This window comes from Anabrus simplex, chromosome 5 (assembly GCF_040414725.1).
Source record: "Anabrus simplex isolate iqAnaSimp1 chromosome 5, ASM4041472v1, whole genome shotgun sequence".
NCBI classification, from domain to species: domain Eukaryota; kingdom Metazoa; phylum Arthropoda; class Insecta; order Orthoptera; family Tettigoniidae; genus Anabrus; species Anabrus simplex.
The window spans coordinates 443133669-443157216 of NC_090269.1; positions in this window are offsets into that span (position 1 = coordinate 443133669).

A 23548-nucleotide genomic window follows, 5' to 3' on the forward strand; every position below is an offset into this window, starting at 1 on the left:
CAATATCTTAACCTAGGGCTCGAGGAGCTTGTAATTGACCGTTATATTCCACTTAGATATCTTTTTAGGATTCTGCATTTACAAACTGAAAAGCCTGGAGATTTTCATGAAAGTCTAAATGTGCCTGAATGATGTGGTTTTGTCTCCATATTTAGAGTGAAGGATGATTTCTGTTTCGTTACAATTGTGTGCGGTGATGGTGATCGCATCAATTAATCATTTGAGTTACCTTTGAAGCAATACCTCAAAATTTCATGCTTATTAATGACTCTTACTACAGAATTCAGATCAACAGATGATTGGAACTGTTCCCAAAATCACGACCATATTTCATTATCACCGGAAAAGGTATCCAGTTTTATAGTAGATAATTCAGTACAATATGTGTTCACTGTTGGTACTATGGCAGGCGGCTCGATATGAACACCTGATACTGGAGATGCTAGTCTTTTGTCTGTTTGTAATGTGGTGTGGTGTATGGAATATTTAGCAATGTCATTGTACTCCTCGCATGTTACCATATCTATGTTGTACTCATCCTGCAATAAAAGGTTGTCAATGGTTTGTTCAGGCTTTGCTGGATTCTTCCCTCATAATACTGATAATCACTTACCTGAGTCATGTTATCAAAAGCTTCAATTGCCGTAGTAGATCGTGACATTTGCTATATCTGTGGTGCGCTTGTTTTTGTGATTATCAAGTAGTAGGTTTACATCCGTCATGGTTTGTTTAAACGTTATGAGCTTCTTCTAATAGTATAGAGTAACTGAGGATGGGAAAAATAAGCTGGACATAAAATGCAGACTAGCGCAAGCAAGGAAGGCGTGTGTTAAGAACAGAAATTTGTTCACTTCGAACATTGATATAGGAATAGAAAGAGTTTTGTCTGAAGTGGCACATTGTATGGAATTGAAAATGGATGATAACGAGCTCAGGAAGATAGAGAATAGAAGCTTTTGAAATGTGGTGTTACTGAAGAATGCTGAAGGTGAGATGGGTACATTGAATGATGAATGAATACTGAGTAGAGTTGCTGAGAGGAGAATGATTTGGCAAGATTTGACCAGAAGCAGAATTGGAACGAAAGGACACATCGTAAGACACCTAGGCCCTGTTCATTTAATTGTTGAAGGAATTGTAGGTTGTAAAAAGGCCAGTGGTGGACCAACGTATGAATATAACGAACAGATTAGAGTGGATATGTTAGTTACGTAGAAATGAAGAGGTTAGCACAGGATAGTGTGGCATGAAAAGCTGCGTCAAACCCGTGTATGGACTGATGCCCCAAATAACAAGAACGACAATGTAATTCACTAGCCATTCAACACAAACACAGTGATTCCGATATTGTCAAGTTAAGCCGTAAACTAATTTACTTATGCTTAAATATTACATTATTTTTTCACACATCCATTATTTACTATGTCTGCGTAAAAGACTTTCACAAAATGTACATAGGTGTTGTGTTATACACTGTTATAGTAACAAAGCGATCAGTGAACCAAATTTGGTAATGTAAATAATCCTCATGTCTTCCGGAACTTTAAATGTAACATTTCACAGCACTATATGTGTTAATGAATAACCAAGTATTTTGGCACCAGATGTGACGGCCTAGTCATATGTGAAATAATTCAGTAGTTTTAAACATGGGCAGCAACAAATGTGACCATTTATACTTTCAAAGAAAGTTTATAAGCGAGAGAGCTTACTCAGGCTTCATCGTAGTATATCCCTCACTGGCGTTGTGGAAACTTTGGTACGTAACTGGCATTGTGGGGTCGAAAATGATACCATATAATGGATGACCTCAAACACGCTTTGTTTGTTTCAAAAATAAATACAAGTCAGTTATATTTCCTTATACCTTTTGCATTGCCTACAATGTGATTATACATTAATGCACAATATTGTGATTGATTTTAAAAGAAAATCGCACTCCCATGAATTAAACTTAAGTGTGTTGAGATTTCAATGAATATATTATCATAATTAACACCCTTTGTATCCCATTCTTCTTCATTATCGCTCATAGCTTCATGTGGGGGAAAATACAATCCTCAGAATGTGATTATGGGGCTGAAACCCAATCTGTTGGCACATAGTGATTGAGTGCACTAAGAGAGCCTATGTTGGATATTTCCTTGACTTCCTGAATGCTACACCAGAAGCTCTACGTTACATAAACCATAAGGACTTATCCTTGTAGTACTCAGATCTTTATTTTGTATTATGTTGTTATAATTTACATATACTGATGTGTATGTGCCATACAAAAATAAAAAAAATAATAGCTTCCAAAGTTTCAGGAACACAGGACATAATAATAATGCTATTGGCTTTACGTCCCACTAACTACTTTTTCGGTTTTCGGAGACGCCGAGGTGCCGGAATTTTGTCCCGCAGGAGTTCTTTTACGTGCCCGTAAATCTACCGACACGAGGCTGACATATTTGAGCACCTTCAAATACCACCGGACTGAGCCAGGATCGAACCTGCCATGTTGGGGTAGGAAGGCCAGCACCTCAACCGTCTGAGCCACTCAGCCCGGCGAAATACAGGACATAGTTGCCTTCTACAACTCTACTGTGGCATGTTTCATTGTAGCACATTACGTGACCTAACTGATTATACCAATCTGTATCAGACTGTAGTCACCTGGAAAGTGGAAAGGATGGTTCGATGGAAATTGTCCTCAAGGATTTGGGAATTATCGGTGTTGGGCTGTTCCATGTGATTATCTGGTGGCATGTTCAGAAATTTCAGTGGGATGAAATTCTGATGGTCAACTTCTAAAATTCTATATCAAATTGAAGATTATTAAAAATGTTTGTATTCCGAAGAGAATGATGTGTTTCATTTGTAGATAGTGTCATCTTCATTATCTCAAATTCATCAGATCAGAAGAAGCCCATACATCTTCATTAAAAGCTCTTTCTACATTCAGTCTTCAAGCCTCTCTCCACAGTTTTGTATATGCAACTAACATTGTGGTTATCTTTATTTGCACTCCTCTTAACATTGAGGCTTCCAAGACTGATTCTCTTCATTGTCACACAGGTCTCTTACCCCTCATGACCATGTGTATAATCCTCCTAGTTAAGTGATAATCCTCTATTAGCCCAATTGGACTGCTCCACTGAAGCTGGTTTATTTCTCATTTCAAACAACCTCCTGCAATTGGTCTGAAATTTTTGTAACACCAGTGATTCTTGATAATTTCTGATTTTTTACTTCTAATATGAATAACGCATACTGAGTCAACCCATTTTCACTCCCGTAATGGGAATGCAGTCTAGAAATAGACCAGTGTAAAGACAGCCTTTGCCAATATCTTATAGGTAAAGGGATTCGGTGTCTATGAAGATTGCATGGGCTCCCTTACTTTGACAGCAGTCAACAGCTGGTTGCATATAAACCAACTTCGCCTCGTGGATACATCATTGGAGTTTGAAGCCCTTGATGTCCAAGCAGATGAAGTAGATGCAACCAATTATTGCATCAGCTAGGCACTGTTGATTTTTCAATTAAGGTACAATCTTGAATTAAAGGCATTCATTTTCTAAATGATAGTTACGAAATTTTGTAGACTTCCTTTATTTGATTTGGACTTACAATAAACTTTATGAACTTGCCTACAGTAAAATTGCTTATATGTTCAGTTTTCATGTTTAGAAATCATGCTTTTCCTTCATGTGATTGATTTTACCCAGATTGGGTATATATAATATTTGTAAATACAGTATTTCTCTTAGTAGTTACTCCTTACCACCACAGAAACCTGCAGGTGCTAAAGATTATTTGTCCTGAAATGCTGAATGTCAGAGATGATCATAGGAGTCTCAACAGGAACCACAACCTAGAGGGCCACCGTGACTATGGATTCAAAGAGTGAAAACAGTGGAACTCCATGTGTGTTGACCACACTCTATTGTTTGATAGTTTGGGTTATTCTACAATCAATCAATCAATCAATCAATCAATCAATCAATCAATCAATACTGATCTGCATTTAGGGCAGTCGCCCAGGTGGCAGATTCCCTACCTGTTGCTTTCCTAGCCTTTTCCTAAATGATTTCAAAGAAATTGGACATTTATTGAACGTCTCCTTTGGTAAGTTATTCCAATCCCTAACTCCCCTTCCTATAAATGAATATTTGCCCCAGTTCGTCCTCTTGAATTCCAACTTTATCTTCATATTGTGATCTTTCCTACTTTTATAAACACCATTAAAACTTATTCGTCTACTAATGTCATTCCACGCCATCTCTCCGCTGACAGCTCGGAATATACCACTTAGTCGAGCAGCTCTTCTTTCTCTCAATTCTTCCCATCCCAAACTTTGCAACATTTTCGTAACGATACTCTTGTCGGAAATCACCCAGAACAAATCGAGCTGCTTTTCTTTGGAGTTTTTCCAGTTCTTGAATCAGGTAATCCTTGTGAGGGTCCCATACACTGGAACCATACTCTAGTTGGGGTCTTACCAGAGACTTATATGCCCTCTCCTTTACATCATTACTACAACCCCTAAACACCCTCATAACCATGTGCAGAGATCTGTACCCTTTATTTACAATCCCATTTATGTGATTTCCCCAATGAAGATCTTTCCTTATATTAACACCTAGATACTTACAATGACCCCCAAGAGGAACTTTCACCCTATCAACGCAGTAATTAAATCTGAGAGGACTTTTCCTATTTGTGAAACTCACAACCTGACTTTTAACCCCGTTTATCAACATACCATTGCCTGCTGTCCACCTCACAACATTTTCGAGGTCACGTTGCAGTTGCTCACAATCACATCATCTGCAAAAACCTTACGTCCGATTCCACTCCTTTACTCATATCATTTATATATATAAAAAAACATAAAGGTCCGATAATACTGCCTTGAGGAATTCCCCCCTTAGTTATTACAGGGTCAGATAAAGCTTCACCTACTCTAATTCCCTGAGATCTATTTTCTAGAAATATAGCAACCCATTCAGTCACTCTTTTGTCTAGTCCAATTGCACTCATGTTTGCCAGTAGTCTCCCATGATCCCCCTATCAAATGCTTTAGACAGGTCAATAGCGATACAGTCCATTTGACCTGCAGAATCCAAGGTATCTGCTATATCTTGCTGGAATCCTACAAGTTGAGCTTCAGTGGAATAACCTTTCCTAAAACCGAACTGCCTTCCATCGAACCAGTTATTAATTTCACAAACATGTCTAATATAATCAGAAAGAATGCCTTCCTTAAGCTTACATACAATGCATGTCAAACTTAGCCTACTGGCCTGTAATTTTCAGCATTATGTCTATCACCCTTTCCTTTATACACAGGGGCTACTATAGCAACTCTCCACTCATCTGGTATAGCTCCTCCGACCAAACAAAAATCAAATAAGTACTTCATATATGGTACTATATCCCAACCCATTGTCTTTAGTATATCCCCAGAAATCTGATCAATTCCAGACGCTTTTCTAATTTTCAACTTTTGTATCTTATTGTAAATGTCATTGTTATCATATGTAAATTTTATTACTTCTTTGGCCTTAGTGTCCTCCTCTATCTCGACATTATACTTGTAACCAACATTCTTTACATACTGCTGACTGAATAAGCCTTTTGAAGTTCCTCGCATACATACAACCGGGCTGAGTGGCTCAGACGGTTAAGGCGCTGGCCTTCTAACCCCAACGTGGCAGTTCGATCCTGGCTCAGTCCGGTGGTATTTGTAGGTGCTCAAATACGACAGCCCCGTGTCGGTAGATTTACTAGCACGTAAAAGAACTCCTGCGGGACTAAATTCCGGCACCTCGGCGTGTCCGAAGATCTTAAAAATGTAGTTATTGGGACGTATCCTACTGATAAGCCAGTGGTGACAAGTATGCAAGATTGTTAAAATGATTAAAGATAATCCTGAAAGCAGCAATGGACTTCAGATGCAGGTTGTTACTGGTACAGTCAGGTTTTTAAGCGAGTTCATGGTATTAAGAAAGTTACTTCTGTCCGGAAATCGAAGGCATGTCCTTTATTCAAAAACGGAAGGATGCATAAAATGCTACTTACGTTTTGAATATACCGTCATCTACAGACTTGAATATGAGGAGAGTGCAGTTGGATGGGTGCCGGATAGAAATGGAAATTGAGTCAGGAACTGGACACTTGACAATGTTTTTACGCTTATGGAAGGTCAACGGAAAACTTCGAGATCGTAGGTGTTTGTGATGTTCTGGTTAGTTTCAAGGAGAAATGCGAAGTTACCAATACTAATCATGGGAAAAATTGGGGCGAGCCTGCTGTGTAATAATTGGTTTGACTCTTTAAATATTTCAGTTTTCGAAAATAATTTGATTCAGTGCAGTGATGTCCGAACTCAAATGAAGTTATCAGAAAATATTATCTCAAGACAAGTAGGAGTGTTCAAGGGAAAACCTGTACACATTGAAATTGCGGAGAACATCAAACCAGTTCAGACTTTTCAGACAAGTGTCATTTGCTGTTCAATCAGAAGGAGAAACAATCTTACAGAAGATGGTCGAGGAAGAAATATTGGTACCTACAGAACAATCTGACAGTGTCACACCAATTGTTTCAGTCTTGAAGTGTAATGGAGAAATTTATTTTGGCCGTTGGCTGCAATATAATGTTATTAAAAGTAATGGAGAAATAAAAATGTACGGTGATCACAAGTAACTGCTAATGCGGTTATTAAACCGGATATTTACCCCCTAACCGTCCATCACTGAAAGGTTAACTGAATTGCCGGGTGGTCGTTGGTTTACATAGATTGTTCTTGACAAGGCATATCTACACACAACAGCAGGTGAAGATCTTGACCCTGAATACAACGAAGGGTAATGAGATTACCTGTGAGATAATCGAGTTGAAATGCCGAAGAAATACAGAACTGAGGTACTTCAACATCTTCATAAGACTCGTCAAGGAATTTCTGAAACCAAAGCCATCGCACGGAGTTAGGTTTGGTGACCCGAGGCATGCTCGATGAATTCATAGAGCTGCCTATTGACATTTCAGTGTGGTAATTTTTGATGACTGATTGACAGACAGATCTTCTAGCATTCCAAAATGTAAGTTATTCTTTGTAGTGGAAGGGGTAAATGACTAGGGAGAGAACATCAAGGCCTTGGTCCAGATTACTTCTGTAGACCAGCAAAGGGGCATATGCATTTTTATCTTAGTGGATTCTTACCTGAAGTAGCCAGAGGTTCGTGAAACAGGAGGCTTGACGACAGCTTCAACAGTAAGTGATATCCTATAGAATGCATTTTTCAGTGGCGGATTTTCCGGCCTTTTAGTGTCAAATAATGGCACAGAGCTTAAATTACAGGAATGACAAACATTCCTTGAAAGCGTGTAATAAGATATTGTCATACTTCCTCATGTCATCGAGCAAGTGGTGGGAAGAATGGTACAAAAAGTGAAGAGCCAGTTAAACAGTTCAAGGCGTCTAATCAGAAATGGGAATTGGCAAATATAATGTTGGTCCTGCGAACTACGCTCTCTTACCTGTTAAGATGCTGATGGGTCACAACCCAGACTCAGCTGCTTAAGCAGAGAAGCATATCGGCCAGTGAAAAGAGAAAAAAGAGAAATAGAGAACTGAGATGCTTTGAAGTAAAATATTGGGTATATTTCCACCATTATTGGAAACGAAATAAATCCTTACCAGGTACGCTTATTAGAACACATGGTAAGCGTCATTATACGATTCAAATGTTCGAAGGAACTGAAGTTCACTGATATACAGACCATCTCTTGTGCAAAAAAGAAAGAACAAATACTGTGGATTAGAGTGAGTTGGAATAGAATATGCTACTTCAAGAGACTATCCGTATAAAAAAAGATGATCAAAGGTGGCTACAGCTACACAACAGCGAGCAGGAAAACAGTCAAGAAGAGACAAGACTCGGACATTCCAAGTGGCAGGGTTATCGAGCTAAGCAACCTGAAGGAAGGCGGAGGAAATGTCAAGGATGATCATAGAGGCTTTAACAGAAACCACTACCTGGGCGGTCGCGATTATTGATTCGAAGAGGAGTACGAAAACAATATTAATTTGCAAGCATGTAGATCGTACTGAATAGTATATTTTGGGTTACTAAATGTACTGCTATGCTACATTACTGTGTTTATTGTTTTATACAATGTCAGTTTCTTTCAATCCAAAGCAATTCAGAAACAGCACAAATATATTGTTAAGATATGTACCTGTCTTGTAGGTCTTTTATATGAATGAGTAAAGATAAATTGTTAGTTTATTGGTGTAATTTGTACCTCAGAAACGGTTGTGTATTTCTTGTTTTTCAGTGTGGAGAGTGTTGCAGTATGCACAAAGGTTACGCGATTTTCATGTGAAAGTTGCTGTGCGTATTTCAGGAGAAGAGATTCCCTAAAACGCCATCTGCTCACGCATGCTGAAGAACGTCCATTCCCCTGTAACGTATGTTCGAGGACATTCCGCTCAAGTTATCGTCTAAAATCTCATTTATTATCTCATTCTGGAGAACGTCCGTACCCTTGCACATTATGCAGTTGCGCATACACTACGAAAAGTAATTTAGATAGACATTTGTCAGTACATTTTGCAGAGAGACTATTCCAGTGTAATAAGTGTGACAAGAGGTTCTTCACGAATGAAGATCGTAATGATCACATCTTAATCCACTCTAAAGAGCGGCCATTCTCTTGTACCTTGTGCAGTAGTACGTTTACTAAGCGCAACATCTTAAACACACACATGTCAACTCATGCCAAAGCGAGTTCATATTCATGCACTGAATGTCCAAAGCAATTCAATATTAAAAGTCATCTTACGAGGCACATGTCAGCTCACGCTACAGTTCGTCGCTTCCAGTGCAATAAATGTCTAAAAACATTTACTGTAAAGTCTTATTATGATAAGCATCTCCTTACTCATTCCGAGGACAGGCCTTTCCGCTGTAAGTTTTGCCACAGTACATTCCTTCACAGATATATTCTCGATAACCATCAGTTATCCCAATGTGGCGAAAGAAGATTCAGTTGTAGTGTGTGTATGAAAACATTTGCTTGGAATTTCCGTCTCAAACAACACATGCGTATCCATACAGGCGAGGGACTCCACAAATGTCAGCAATGTAATGCGAGATTCAGTATAAGGTCTGCTCTAGAGCAACACATGTTATCTCATTCTGGACAAAGCCGATTCCAGTGTACTGTCTGCTGTAAAACGTTTAATCGGAAGATTCAATTAGAAAGACACATGCCAATTCATTCTGTCAACAGTGAAGGTGAACGAGCAATCTAGAATAATCTTCTGCTTGAGCCAAACGAAAATCTAACGCCGTGAAGTTACTTTTTACACACGGGATAGTTCCACAAGGTTTTACTTTTGGTACCAAATATTTTCCCTACGAGAGTTGTTCTTTATCTTAAGCTTATAGCGATTCAGTAAAATTCTGTAAATTCTAGGACAATTATGGGCCTAAATGCCCTGGAGGATGTTACATAGAGCAATAGCCATCAGTGCATTTTTCTCCTGGTTAGTATGTTGTCTAGTCTGAGCTGGTATCAAACAATTCATCAGTCACTGCGTTTCATAAAACTCCCAACATTTTTATAGTTTCCTTGCTGATGAAATGTGTCTACATCTGCTCGCTGGATATTTTGTAATATGCAGGATGATTGAAGGTCCACTTCCTTAGATAGTATTCGCCGCAACTCATCATTGCTATTAAATCTCTCTGTTACATTTATAGCCACTATTTGTCATTCCTTTAACCCTGGAACCGGCAATCGTCGCGATCGCGACTCATTTCCCTGTTACTCAACCGGCAGAGTCGCTATCGAGATGCATTACGCCAGCACTGACTAATTTTGAGATAGCGCCTTGAAACTCAACATCTTTATCACATATCTTGCATCATATTGAAGAGGAAACTCTACTCTATAAATACACCACAATTCTAAAGTAGTTTATTGTGACAGAGTGTGCGGTATACACGTGAAAAAACGAGAACGCTTTGCAGACGGTCATTCTGTTGTGCTTGCTGTGGTTGTCCGATGTGCATTAGCTTTTGTGGCGCAAAATGAATGAATTGTCCGGGAAGTAGTGAAATTCGTAATTGTTTGTTTGATCTGGACGGCGAAGGAGATAGTGACGTATTTTTAGAAGGAATTGACGATGATTTTGACAATAATTCGTCAGGTAGTGGCAAGTTATATGAGCCTGGGCTAAGTGATTTCGACACTGTTATTGACGATGATGTGGAACATAATGAACCAGCCACTGATGATAATAATGATAATGACGGTAATGCAGTTGACAAAACAGAACCGAAGTGGACAAGAGTTATCCTCCAGAGCCAGAAATAAAAGTGAAAGAGAAGTTCAAGGTTAGAAACGCAGGTATATGAAATTGCCCTCCCAGGAGCAGTCCTCCTCTAACATATTTCTATTTCTTTTTCTCCAATGCTATCCAGAATCTTTTAGTGACTGAAACTAATAAATACATACGCACAGGAAATTATACGAAATAAAACGAATTCCGGAAATATGGATCCGTATTCACGTCTGCAAAGATGGGTTGACGTTACAGTATAAGAAATGAAAAAAAAATCATTTCTCTAGTTATAAATATGGGTCTGAACCCTAATAACAACATTGAAAAATAGTGGTACACTTCAAAGTTGCAAATAACTTATTTCTATTTTTTTCTAAAGTCATGTCACTCAAACGTTTCGACTGGAAAGAAATATTCTAACCTGTTGGTAATGGTAATTTTTGATGCCTATATACTCTATAGTTTGAACACCGAAAAACCCCTCGAACAGGAGGAATTTATGGATAGTATTGTCGACGGACTTGTAGATGAAGAAACTTTTCAAAACATTCCACCTGGACCTTCAGGAGAAAAGGGACATCAGCTGGTACGCCTCCCTGGAAAGAAACTGCGGTTGTGCCCTGTCTGTTCCACTGCAGAAAAACAGTCACGCACCCACTTCTTGTGCCCAGGATGTAATTGTAATGTCCATCAACAGTACTATCATAAATTAGAACATTTTTGGAGGCCTATGAAAGCAGGAAGAAAGATGAGCCACTTCGAAGGTAGCGAGGATGAATCTGACTAAATAGACTCACGTCTTGGTGCGATGTGTCTGTGTTACTTCAGTTCTATTTTACTTTACAATACTTCAATATAGTGAAACATTTTGCACATATTTTTAATCAGCATAAAATTGTGCAAATTTTGTATATAGTAAAATTGTCATATAATATTACTTTTTACGTACACGTTGCCCAGAACTTTCGGATTATTTTGGAATACTTAGTGTGTGTTGGATACTTCGTCCATACTGCTTCACAATACAAAATTGGTAAGTTTAATTTCCTACTATAGTATTCTTCGTCCTTTTCTGAATAAAATGACATGTTGTACGTAAAAATGAATTGAAAAACAACATTTTTATGAATTTTTTAAAAGTTGCTTGCAAAACTCGCCTAAATGCTTGCCGCTTGAAGGTGAACTGCTTGCCGGTTCCAGGGTTAAGAAATTATAACATCAACATAAAAATCGTTGTCGGCTGTCCCGGCTGCTTCAGGGTAGTACAGTTAGTCATTTTCTTTCAATCTTCTTAGGCATCTTTTAGCTAAGGATGGCACTGATGCTGTTCCATATGTCCTGGTGTTCATTTCATACATTCGGTGCAGTTTGTTTGGATAACTTATGCACACTTTTGTTGATGTATTCGGATTTTCTCAGTGTCAGCATTAAATACAATTCTGTGTAGTTGAATTATTGAGTTCAGGGCATCTAGCACCACTAATAAATCATTGATGAAATTCCATTGCTGCTCCATTCTGAGGCATTAAAAACTACCCATAACTTAATTGTTGAAATTGTCTCCTTTATGACACCATGGTATAGCATGTGACATGGATCAGATGTACAATCAGAAAACACTTCTTCAAGCTTGAGAAGTAGTGACATATAACCCAACAGTTGGCATTGTTGCAATGATTCCTGATATCTTTCCTTCATCTTTAACTTTTGTTCCAACTCCATAAACTTGGATTTTGCATAGTCAAAGGATTATTGTTATTGATTATTTAAAGGTCTGCATTGTCAATACATTTCAAAATCTAGTATGTATGTATATACTAATACATCAAATAGCCCGGCCCTGCGGTGTAGGGGGCAACGCAACCACCTGTCACCCGGCGGCCCCGGATTCGATTCCCGGCCGGGTCAGGGGTATTTAATTGTAAATGGTTAAAATCCCTGCCCTGGAGACTGGGTGTTTGTGTCGTCGTTAACATTCCTTGCCTCACATTCAACACTCTACACTTCCGCAATTCCACTTACATGCAGGTTCCTATAATATGGTGAAAGTAGTGGCAAAAGATCTACAGAGGTTGGTGCCACGAACAAATATCACTAAATAAAAATACCCCAAATACATAAATATATATAAGTTCATATTTTGAGAATTCATTAATACTGATATTATTGAATACTTTGTAATGGGTTAACATTAATGAATTCTTGAAACATGTTCATACATATGACTATATAGTATATTTTAAATTGTATTGACAAGACGGGCGTTTAAATAAAGGATAAGAGTAATTTAAGTCAATAACGACCATCAGTGGCCATTATGGTCAAGCTTATTGATTGGCAAAGCATGCCCCTAATGATCGTTGACTTTATGTCAGTGGTAGTCTGACTTCATACCTTTATCTAGACATGATGTGTTGTCTAGTAATTGGGTTTTATGCACTTTCTCTTCCTGAGTAAATGTTATAATAAATATCTTCTACAGCCCATAATCGCTCCATTAACCCATGTAATGTGTGTCTGTACGAAGTGAGCATGGCTTGTACGTTTGTAACCCTCAACATATGACTGATGGTTCTGTGTGTTCTGGAGGACTGGCAATCCCTCACATTAAAACTTCATTTTCTAAACATTTCTGCCTCAATGAGGAAGGCTTGTTCAAATCTTCATTAGCAAGTTCCAATTAGACATGTCACTGTGTACAGCAGGCATATGATTGGTAACTTGCCATAGAACAAAACATGTTATTTTTTATATCTATTGTGTATGGAGCTTATTTCCAAATAAACAATATGGGTGACCATTGATGTTACACTGTTAACTCCCTTTACTGGTATTCTGATGTAGAGTTAAATGTAACCTTCTAACAAGGCTTTCAGGTGACTAAATAAAATTGTAGATGGAGTTGTGTATTTCCTTTGTTGTACCTAAGCTTGTAATAAAGAAGAGTTAAAATACTTTCAATAATTCAATAGATTATGGGTCAAGTAAAACTACACTGCTAACTCATTTTCTTAAATAACGATTTAAACTCTAAGTACGGTTACTTCCTTTCTTTGCTGGGAAGGAATGTATACAACACTGGATACTTAGAAAGCACGACAAACTGGACTTCGTGCATGTAAAATCTTCTGATGTTTTTAGTAATATACCTAATGGTATGACGATCTACCAGAAACTCAAACTGCAGTGCAAGTACGTGAATAAAATAAACAGCTCCAATTACTCACAAATGGCGATTCTAAAGCGTTATTAATACTTACTAAAGAAACCTTGACGAAAGTAATGAGATTCACGTCAGCTCTAGATGTTTGGCTTGAACTATACAGTTTGTACGAAGGTGTAACGGAAGATAAGACCTTTAATCTATGCATGCAATTATTTACGCATACCTTCGAAGTTAATGATGATATGACAAATCATTTGTCCGTACTAAAGAACACTTGGAACAACCTTAGAGATGCAGACTGTGATAATTCGAAACCATTGCCGGATATCCTTATCTGTAACATTTTAGAGATTTTACCACATGAAAACCCTTAAGTCAAGTTGGTTGTGACTGTCAAAAAGTGAGCTAACTGTAGATAATTTGGCAAGTCATCTGTGTGCCCATGAGCGAGCTGAGAAAGGTAAAGCTTCTTTTCTCGGCAAGTCACGAGATTCGCAAGAGGCGCTAATATCTAAAGGTAAACTAGGCCTACATTAACATGTTGCACCACTTCCTGTCTCCTAATTGGACAAAGCTCAGTTTAGAAGCGCGCGGTTTTGTTCGAAATGTAAAGGGCAACACGAAGATCTCTAATTAAATCATACTAATTGTATACAGAGAGGAAAAGGAAAGCTACTGAATGATACACGGGTAATCGTATACAATTGATTTATTATCCCAAAAGTATGCTTATAGCTGATACTAATTTATATGCAATTTTAAGAAAAACTACGTGAAACAAACTAAAACGGTCTGTAACGATGACACACACTCAAATAATTACATACATCAAAGAAAATCATACGAAAACATGGGTAAGTCCCGCAAATTAAATCACAAATACATTATACTTACACTGGAAATTTGGATTCGCGCTACATTCGCTTTTGGTGTAGAGTGATCCGCTAAGGTCCTCTCTCCGTAGCCCTAAGGCGCGATCGTCATCATCATCATCATCATCATCATCATCATCATCATCATTTGCCTTTATCCAGGTGTAGCCGGGTAGGAGCAAATATGGTTCCTCTCCACTTTCTTCGGTCTTTCCACCACTCCTCTTCCAACACTGTCTCCCAGTCCAGGTTTCTTTCTATAATGCTGCGTTGGATGGTATCGTTCCATCTCAATCGTGGTCGTCCACGGCCTCTCAATCCTTGGATTTGCATTTCCATCACCTTTTTTTGCATTCTTTCGTCGCTCATTCGCTTTATGTGCCCAGACCATCTTAGTCGGCTCTTCTCTATTCTATCATTAATTTTTTCCACTCCAATTTCTTCCCGGATTTTCTCATTCGTTATTTTGTCTCTTCTACTCTTCTGTATCATACTCCTCAAGAATTTCATTTCGGCTGCCTGTATTTGACTCTTATCCTTCTTTGTCATTGTCCAAGTTTCTGTCTGCTCCGTAAGTTGTTATGGGTACGTAATACATCTTGTACATAGTATCCTTTGCTTCCATTGGCGTAATCATCGGTATAACTAGTTATTGATTTGTTTAAACATTATTTACTGTCCGACAATTCGGATACACAAATTGTCAACACAAATTCAGGTCTGTCCCTCACATATCCCTCCTAATTACACAGATTGTATTAATGGGCGCGATCCCATTGCAAATGGATCAGGATTGGAACCTGAATTTCCCTCAATTTAGCCTTGCGGGATAATAATCCCCTTATGCAACATACAGACAATATGGCAACACACACATCACAAAGCGAAAATGAAAATACAAAACACAAATTATATGCAGCACAAAATACACACATGAAGATCGCCTGAATAAACACATATAATTACGCTGTCGAAGAAAGAGTGTTTGGAAAACGACCGTTACTCTCACAGGTTTCGTAGGCTCGTGTATTTACTAGAAACCACTTTGACATTTCGCCCCACGTGGCTAGGGCATATCAGCTGTAAGGGACAACAAGCAAGTAACTGGGCGAAGGAGCAGTATTCCAGGAATCTAGCAGCCACCCTCGTAGAATACACTCTCTAATGGGTTCACAGTACAATCAGCTGCGGCAAAACTGCCTGCCTCTCTAGTAACTAACAAAATTAAACCAAGTCGGGCAACGGTCGGCTTCTCGACAACGAGGAAAACATACCTTCACATAATATCACAGCCCAAAGCCTAATCGAGCTCATTCATAGGCTGGCTCTTTAACTTATTCAAATTTACGTTCCCAGGCAAATATAACGGCTTCACGCCTATCTAACAAATATTTACCCCAAACAATATGTTATGGCCTTTAACGCCTCGTATATGACTCCTCATTGGTCCGATGCCAAAGCATTCCTTATACCTGCTTGCCCAGAATATCGAAAATTCTACTCTAATAACAACGAAGAAAGGAACCTTGTCGCACTATAGATTACAGCTTAAATTGCACATGCGCCATGCAAAGAAAATACAGCCTGCTCTATTTATATACATAATCTGTCCTTAAACACGCAACGCCGAAAGGCGTGTAGCCTACTACTACAGCTAAGACTGTAGCTCTATCCTATTAAGAAAGCTTGGGAATAAACGTTCACTAAAATCACAAAGAAAAACACGTATCTAACTAAATAGTCCTGCATTTATCCCTCATCCCGTCTGCTTAAGGTATATACACAGGGAACGCATATAGAGAGTTTGCATTGCTAGATAGCGATATTATTTAGCATGAACACGCTCACATTTAGTGGATTCAAATCTGATTCATTCACAACTTAAATGTACTCAGCGAAAAATTCCAATGGTGGCTGGTGGTATCTGAAACTGGGCGTTGCACAAAAATTTTCAGTGTCACATTTTTATAGCTTACAGAAATGACAGGAAACTCTATTATCGTCAAGTAATGAACTACGTTCCTACCAAAACTGAAATATATCTGGCAATTTCAACCCAGGAAATAAGAGGCTAATTATACAGTGTAACTACAGTTACTCCAACGCAATTAGCCTTACGCCCCACTAACAACTTTTTACGATTTTCGGAGATGCCAAGGTACTGGAATTTAGTCACGCGGGAGTTCTTTAGATGCCTTAAATCTACTGACGCGAGGCTGACGTATTTGTGCACCTTCAAATACCAACGGACTGATCCAGGATCGAACCTGCCACGTTGGGGTCAACCGTGTGAGCCACTCAGCCTGGCACAGTTACTCGTGCCTCAATTGAATTTAAAATTTGCCGTCTTGTTATTCATTTAGAGGGTGGTCTGGTATTGCGTGGAAAAGAAATTGCCCGGTAAGTTGGCCTTGCGGTTGGGGTCGCGGGGTTCGAACACTACGGTCGGGATCCCTGAAGATGTATTCCACGGTTTCCCATTTTCTCACCAGGCATATGCTGTGGCTGTGCCTTAATTAAAGCCAAGGTCGCTTCAATACACTCCTAGCCCTTTCGTATTCCACCGTGGCCGTAAAACCTATCTGCGTCGGTGCAACGCAAAGCACAAATTGTAAATTTAAAAAAAATGGAAATGAAACTACCTTTCCGAGCGGAGAGAAAGTAAGAATGAAGTAATCTCCGCAGAGTGGCGCAATCTAACTGGGTCATTTGGAACTGTTTCTCGATAGGAGACTTCGTAGTCTCGTGCAAATACCTGAGACCCATTCTGGCGAGCATGCTACCTGATGCCATGCAGGCTTAGGCTCCTCCCTGCTGTCCGCTAGGGAGTTGCCGTAGGAAAGCAAACCCCCTGAGTTTGATTCGAAGCCAGCAGCGTTTATCGGTACGTTACGATTTACTAGTGCAGCGAACGATCGAATATGGTTGATTTTGATATGTTTTAAAATATATATTAGGTTTCTTAAACTTAAACATTAGAAAAAAGACGACAAATGAAGTGTAAAATTATTGGAAGTTGTGCAACACTGCAACAGCACCACGTATCTTCCATCGTCGCACATTATATTAGTCAACAGAGAACTCGCGGTCTTTTAGTCTCACAGTTATAATAATAATGTATGCACGGCGTTCGGCTAAGTTCAAAAAAGCTCCGGCACAAGGAAAATATTTAGCAAGTCCGCGCAACTGACGGCGACAGCGCGTGAGATCGACCGAACACAGATGAATGAGAGCGGTTCCCTGTTCTTCCCCACTACTGGCTGTTAGAAACTCAAAGCGCAGAACATTTAACTTATCATAAGTACAGACCATTATACATTCATGATGCTTGTTAATTCACTCGGTAGCGGAGATATCAATTTAATTTCAAAGGATCCCTGTCTTGGAATAGCTCAAAGTCGTCGAGTTTGAAATCTAGAGTGGAGGTCTACACAACGAACGGCCCGATTTGTACTGGTTTTATCTGGGGTTCACCGAGCCTGTGCCCACAGGGTTCATGTCGTGGTCTCCAGCTACTCACTTCCACAGTGTTACAATTAAATATTGAGGCATATCGTGATATGGCTCAGTGTCATTATTGTAAAAAAAAAGGCCTCGTAGTTAGAAATTATTTGATTTGTCAGAAGGAAGGTCGGCCGCCTAAGGCGAAGTCTGACTGTAATAAATGGTTTTATTGGCTACTACTAATGATGTGTTTTCAGGCAAGTGCGATAGCTGCAGTTGGTACGTGGACAACGGCGCCACAAAGTGACTGAGTTTCCAGGACCGCATGAAGAGAGTGTTCCCGCTGTACAGAGATATTACCTTATCCAATGTGTGGTATGCATAAGAATCTAATGTCCGTATTATCTTCTCAGGACCGGAATAAAAACAGCAACTTTGTTTCAAGTACGGAAAGATGCAGAATTTTAATTGATGGTCAAATAGTAGTTCTCGGCAGGCGTTTCCATCATGGATGTGTTTTAATGTTATGTGTAATTTAACTAATGACATGGCGTATGGCTTTTAGTGCTGGGACTGTCCGAAGACATGTTCGGCTCGCCTGGGGCAGGTCTTTTCAATTGACTCCCGCAAGAGACTTGCGCGTCGTGATGAGGATGAAATTATGACGAAGATGGCACATACATCCAGCCCCCGTGCCGGCGGAATTAACCAATGATCGTTAAAATTCCCGACCCTACCGGGAATCGAACGCGGGACCCCTGTGGCCAGGACGCCAACCATTTAGCCATGGAGCCGGACTGTAATTTAAGTGATAAAGACGAGTCTGTAAATGCATTGCATTATAGCAGTAGCACTTTACAACTTTAACAGTTGCCCACCAGAAGAAGCGTCACGTCAAAGAACTTATCCAACGAGAATTGAATATTAAAGTTCCGATAGATTGGAAGTTGTGCAAAGATTGCGTTTACGGCAAATCACATAAATTAAATTTTTGAACTAGAAAAAGAGCAGAGTCATTCATGCGGATCCTGTTGGCCCATTTGGGCGTTCATTGTTGGGATTCCGCTATTATGTTCTTTATAAAGACGACTCTACCCTCTACAGATTCATTTACTTCATTAACTCCTGCAGGATTGTAGCCGAACAGATCATACAGTTAAAGTATTTCAGACCGACAACGCAGGTGAATTCGATAACACGCAATTGAAAAATACGCTACATAAATATGGCGTTCATCAACATTTAACTTTGCCTTACTGTAGCGAATCAAATGGCTTCATAGAGAAAGACAATAGAACTGGTGTTGAAATAGCTAGAGCCAAGTTACACGCGCACAGTAGTCTTCCACAGTGTTTGTGGGCAGAGCTTACCAAGACTGTCGTGTATATGTTATGAAAATAGGACCCTCCTGATAAGACGCCAATCGAGAAGTGGTTCAACAGAAAGGTTAGTATTAAACACTTACGTATTATGTGGTATGCTCACATTCGTAAGCAGGGAAGGCAGAAGGTTGGTAAAAGTCTATCAAGGTAATATTGGTTAGCCATGAAGTTTATGGATATAGAATTTGGGATGAAAGCAGAAGAATAATAGATCTAGAGATGACATTTTAAATAATCTCCGCTGACTTCGGCTGTATGACACTCCATTTCCCATAAGATGATCAAGCCAAGCAACCAGCTATTGTAGAAGATAAACCGGTCAAAGAAGAAAGCAATGTAGAAGAATTTCACAATTTTCCGGAAGATGAGTCTGAAGTCCCTAAGTACAGCAATAACTATCAATCAAGGACCCGCCTCATGGTCATTTTTGCACTCACTACAGAACCACAATAATAAGCTCTGGAACTGTTAGAGAAACGCTAAGACAGAAAATACTACATGACGTTTCCAAACCTAAGATTAATGATCACAGAAACGTTACTCAAAAATAATATGTACTCAACAGGAATAATTACACTAAACATTATAATGAGGAATAAACTCTATTTGCTCACTGAACAGTAGTTCGCAACCACAAGACCATATCATTACACTAGCGCTTTACAAGTTTGCATCATTAGGGAAAGAAAAGGAAGGTAAACTACAAATTAACCAAGTATAATCTGGGACAGATGACTCGCCTAATTTTCTTAGCGACTGAATCTGTCACTAATACAGCTACTGGGGACAGAAACTGTATTACAGTACAGGGGCCTTGATACCTAGGAGCAAGCTTAGCTGAAAACTTATTGATGGTTTTACTGATGGGGTAACACTTGACCAAGTCTTGATCTCCAACTTTCAACCTAGTTGATTTTCTACCATAATTATACCTATTCATGGCCTTCTCATACGACATTGCATCCGCTCACCCTCTGAGTCCCAGGCTAGCATTAATCTCAGAGGTGTCAGTTCATTTTTAAATCATCTAACCATAAATATAGAGGCACAAGTAAACACAGGGATGAACGGGACACGCAAAATAAGGTCGCAGAGGCTCAAATATAAACATAAATTTAAGGACTCCATGATAGGACTAAGAAGTGACACTTAAAATTTTCATGGGCATCATAGCTAACTACAATAAAGAGAGTAGGAGAATGTTTTCCTTGGAAAATAAATGCCGTAAGGAGCAGTTTATTGCACCATTCGGCGCACTAATTTCAGATAAAATTTTCCAACACATTGATTTGAGAACAAACTAAATTACATGATTCTTGCTTCACCGCAAGTGGTGAGGATACATTGATAATACCCATCCTGAAAGAAAAACAACAAAATATGGGATAGAATCCACCTTAGTTGGGTGAATTTCTGGACCTGGCTCCATCATCTGATCCCGTAGGATCGAACCAGCGTTCGTATGACTGGGTAGTTCACAAGGATGACCCTATAGGTGTCGAGAGTCCGCGAATAAAATAAATTTTACTCTCGGCTTCTCGATCCGGTTTGATGAAGTACCTCCGGCAGATATGTACATTTCCCAAGGTCGGCGTCTCGGGTTGGGTAACGCCACTATGATTAGGTAGGATGTATTTTACGGACGGACCCTATAATTGCTGCCATGCCAAACCAAACTCATCATTACAAATATTAACTCAATATGTTTATTACTGCCAGGCTCGACCTCCTGGTCTGGGATGGTCAACGCCTCACTTACATAACAAGGGCTTAACGGGAAATACCTGACTACTCTCTGCTCACATCGCTCAAGCAAATACAAACAAACCGGGTCTAACCGTAAACTTGACACACGGCGAGTCGTCTTGTTACATGTCGACATCTCCATTGCCAATAGACGTATGGTTATTATCTTTGCTACAGCTTAAGGATATCGCGTTGAATCATAATTATCACCATCATCATCATTATTATTATTATTATTATTATTATTATTATTATTATTATTATTATTATTATTATATAAATGAATATCCTCTTTCAATCACACCCGTCGTTTGCTAAGTCTAACATAGACTTCAACCTTCTCGTACATTAGCTGGCGTACTATTGTTTATTTATTTTTTTATTTTCTCCCAAAATAGGTTTATGCCTCAGCTGCCGGCAAAAGTATGTGGCCTCATGGCGTAAATTTTATGACCAGGACTAAATAATTATAAGAGTACCAACTCATCAGATGAAAGCCGTATGTGTGCAAAGATCACTAACCCAAAGATATACCACTCGGTCTCATTAAAGCATGCCATCAGACTGTCACAATACACAGGTCATGGAGCGGTGTGGACGGGACGGTTTCGATCGACGCGACATCTTGCGTCTGTGTAATGGCGGAAAGGTAAGTGCCTTTAAACAGCTGTTTTCTAGCCGTGTACTTATCAAACTCATCGTGATAATGACATCTAATCTCATATTTCCTTAATTAATACAACGAAATTGTGCGGACGATTCTCCGCCCTATAGGTCATACCTACGTTTTGCATCTCGGCCTCAAACTTTCTCAGCAGTAGGTGTAAGGTTCGCCGATACGTTACGAGTCGCCAAGGAGCCCCCTCCGTCTTCTAACAGTTCTCGACCACCACCTCACCGAACTTCTCCCACTCGCAAGTGTTATGCATGTGGATCAACTGAACATAATATTCAAAACAAATGCCCATCGATAAAATGTAGTGGAACTAGGGACGGAGCAGGTCCATCTCAGTGTTGTTTTAAATGCGGCTCATTTGCTCATCTTCCTAGGAATTGCCCTAATCTTAACAGCACAACTTCCGGTGCTGCCAAGTGATAGGAAGTGACTAGTGTCATCGGATGAGCCACCATGTTCACTTTGCAGCTCCCGTTAAACCGAGTAACAATTCAGTTAAGGGTAAACATTCTTCTAATTTATCATTTTATGGCCTTGGAGAGTGCCTCAGAATTGCGACATAGACCCCAGGATATGTGCCATTTCTGAAAATTGAAGTAAATAACGAACCAGTCACGGCTCAATTGGACTCAGAAAGTGTGAGTTCCATTATTTCTGAAGTGTGGTATTCTAAATTAAAAACCTGTTGTAATTTTCCAGACTATTGTCCCTCTTCTGTTAAATGTGTTTGGGCTAACTCATCTCCATTAACAATTTTAGGTTTCATTTGTGCTAAAGTACGCATTTCAAAGTTTACTTAGAAAGTTCAATTGTTTGTGGCTAAACAGTTGTCTTGCCGTGTGATATTGGGGGCCTATTTCATTGCGGTCTTGTGCTCGATCTTCAGAGGAAGTCGTGCACATGTAAGTTTGCTGTATCATGTGCACCTGAGATGTCGTTAGATCTTAGGCATCTACCGGCTGAAAGTATTAGAAGGTTGTGTCAGTGTTTCCCTGACATATTTTCAGATACCCTTTGTGTCACGAAACTTATTGAATATAAGATTGAGTTAACTGATTCTACTCCAATTAGGTTTTCTCCGTATATATTATCGCCACCTAAAATGAAGGCTCTGAAGGAAATCATCGATCAGAAATTAAAGGATGGTATCATTCGACCTTCTAAGTCGGCGTATTCATAGCCTATTTTCCTGGAACCGGGACCCCAAGGAGGCTTCAGGCCTGTGATTGATTAGAGGCCTTTAAACCGTGAGGTCGTACTTCAATCTGTGACCCTTCCTGATCTTCACTCTTGTTTTCCATGGTTTTGAGAGGCTAGGTTCGTTGCCATCCTACATCTTAATCAGCCATATAACTAGATATCTCTAGCAGAAGAATCGAAACATCTGACGGCTCGATGGTGTTGTCGTGTTTTCAGAGACTTTCTAAGAGCACCAAGATCATCTAAAGGAAGTACTCAATCGCCTTCGCAAGGCCGGGTTGACGGTTAAACTATCTAAGGTAGGTTTTGCTAAGCTTTTTATGTCGTTCTTAGGACACATTGTGTCGCCCGATGGTGTTTCCATAGACCGTTCCAGGACACAGGCTATCCGTGATCTGAAGACTCCTAAGGACAACAAAGGAAGAGCTAGATTCAAAGGCATGAAGCATTTCTTCAGAAAGTTTACTCCTAACTTCGCTAATAGGGCGGCGCCCCTGAACCTAATTCGTAGGAAAGGTGTCAAATTTGAATGCGGGCCGTCGCAGCAAGCCGCTTTTGAGTACCTGAAATTAGCTCTTTGTAATGCCCTTGTATTGGCTATGCTTGATTTCTCCAAGAAATTCATAATCTAAACGGATGCCTCATCATCTGCTGTAGCCGCTGTCCTCTCCAGGAAACAGAACTCGGAGGCGGCCCATCGCCTGTGCTTCTAGGACC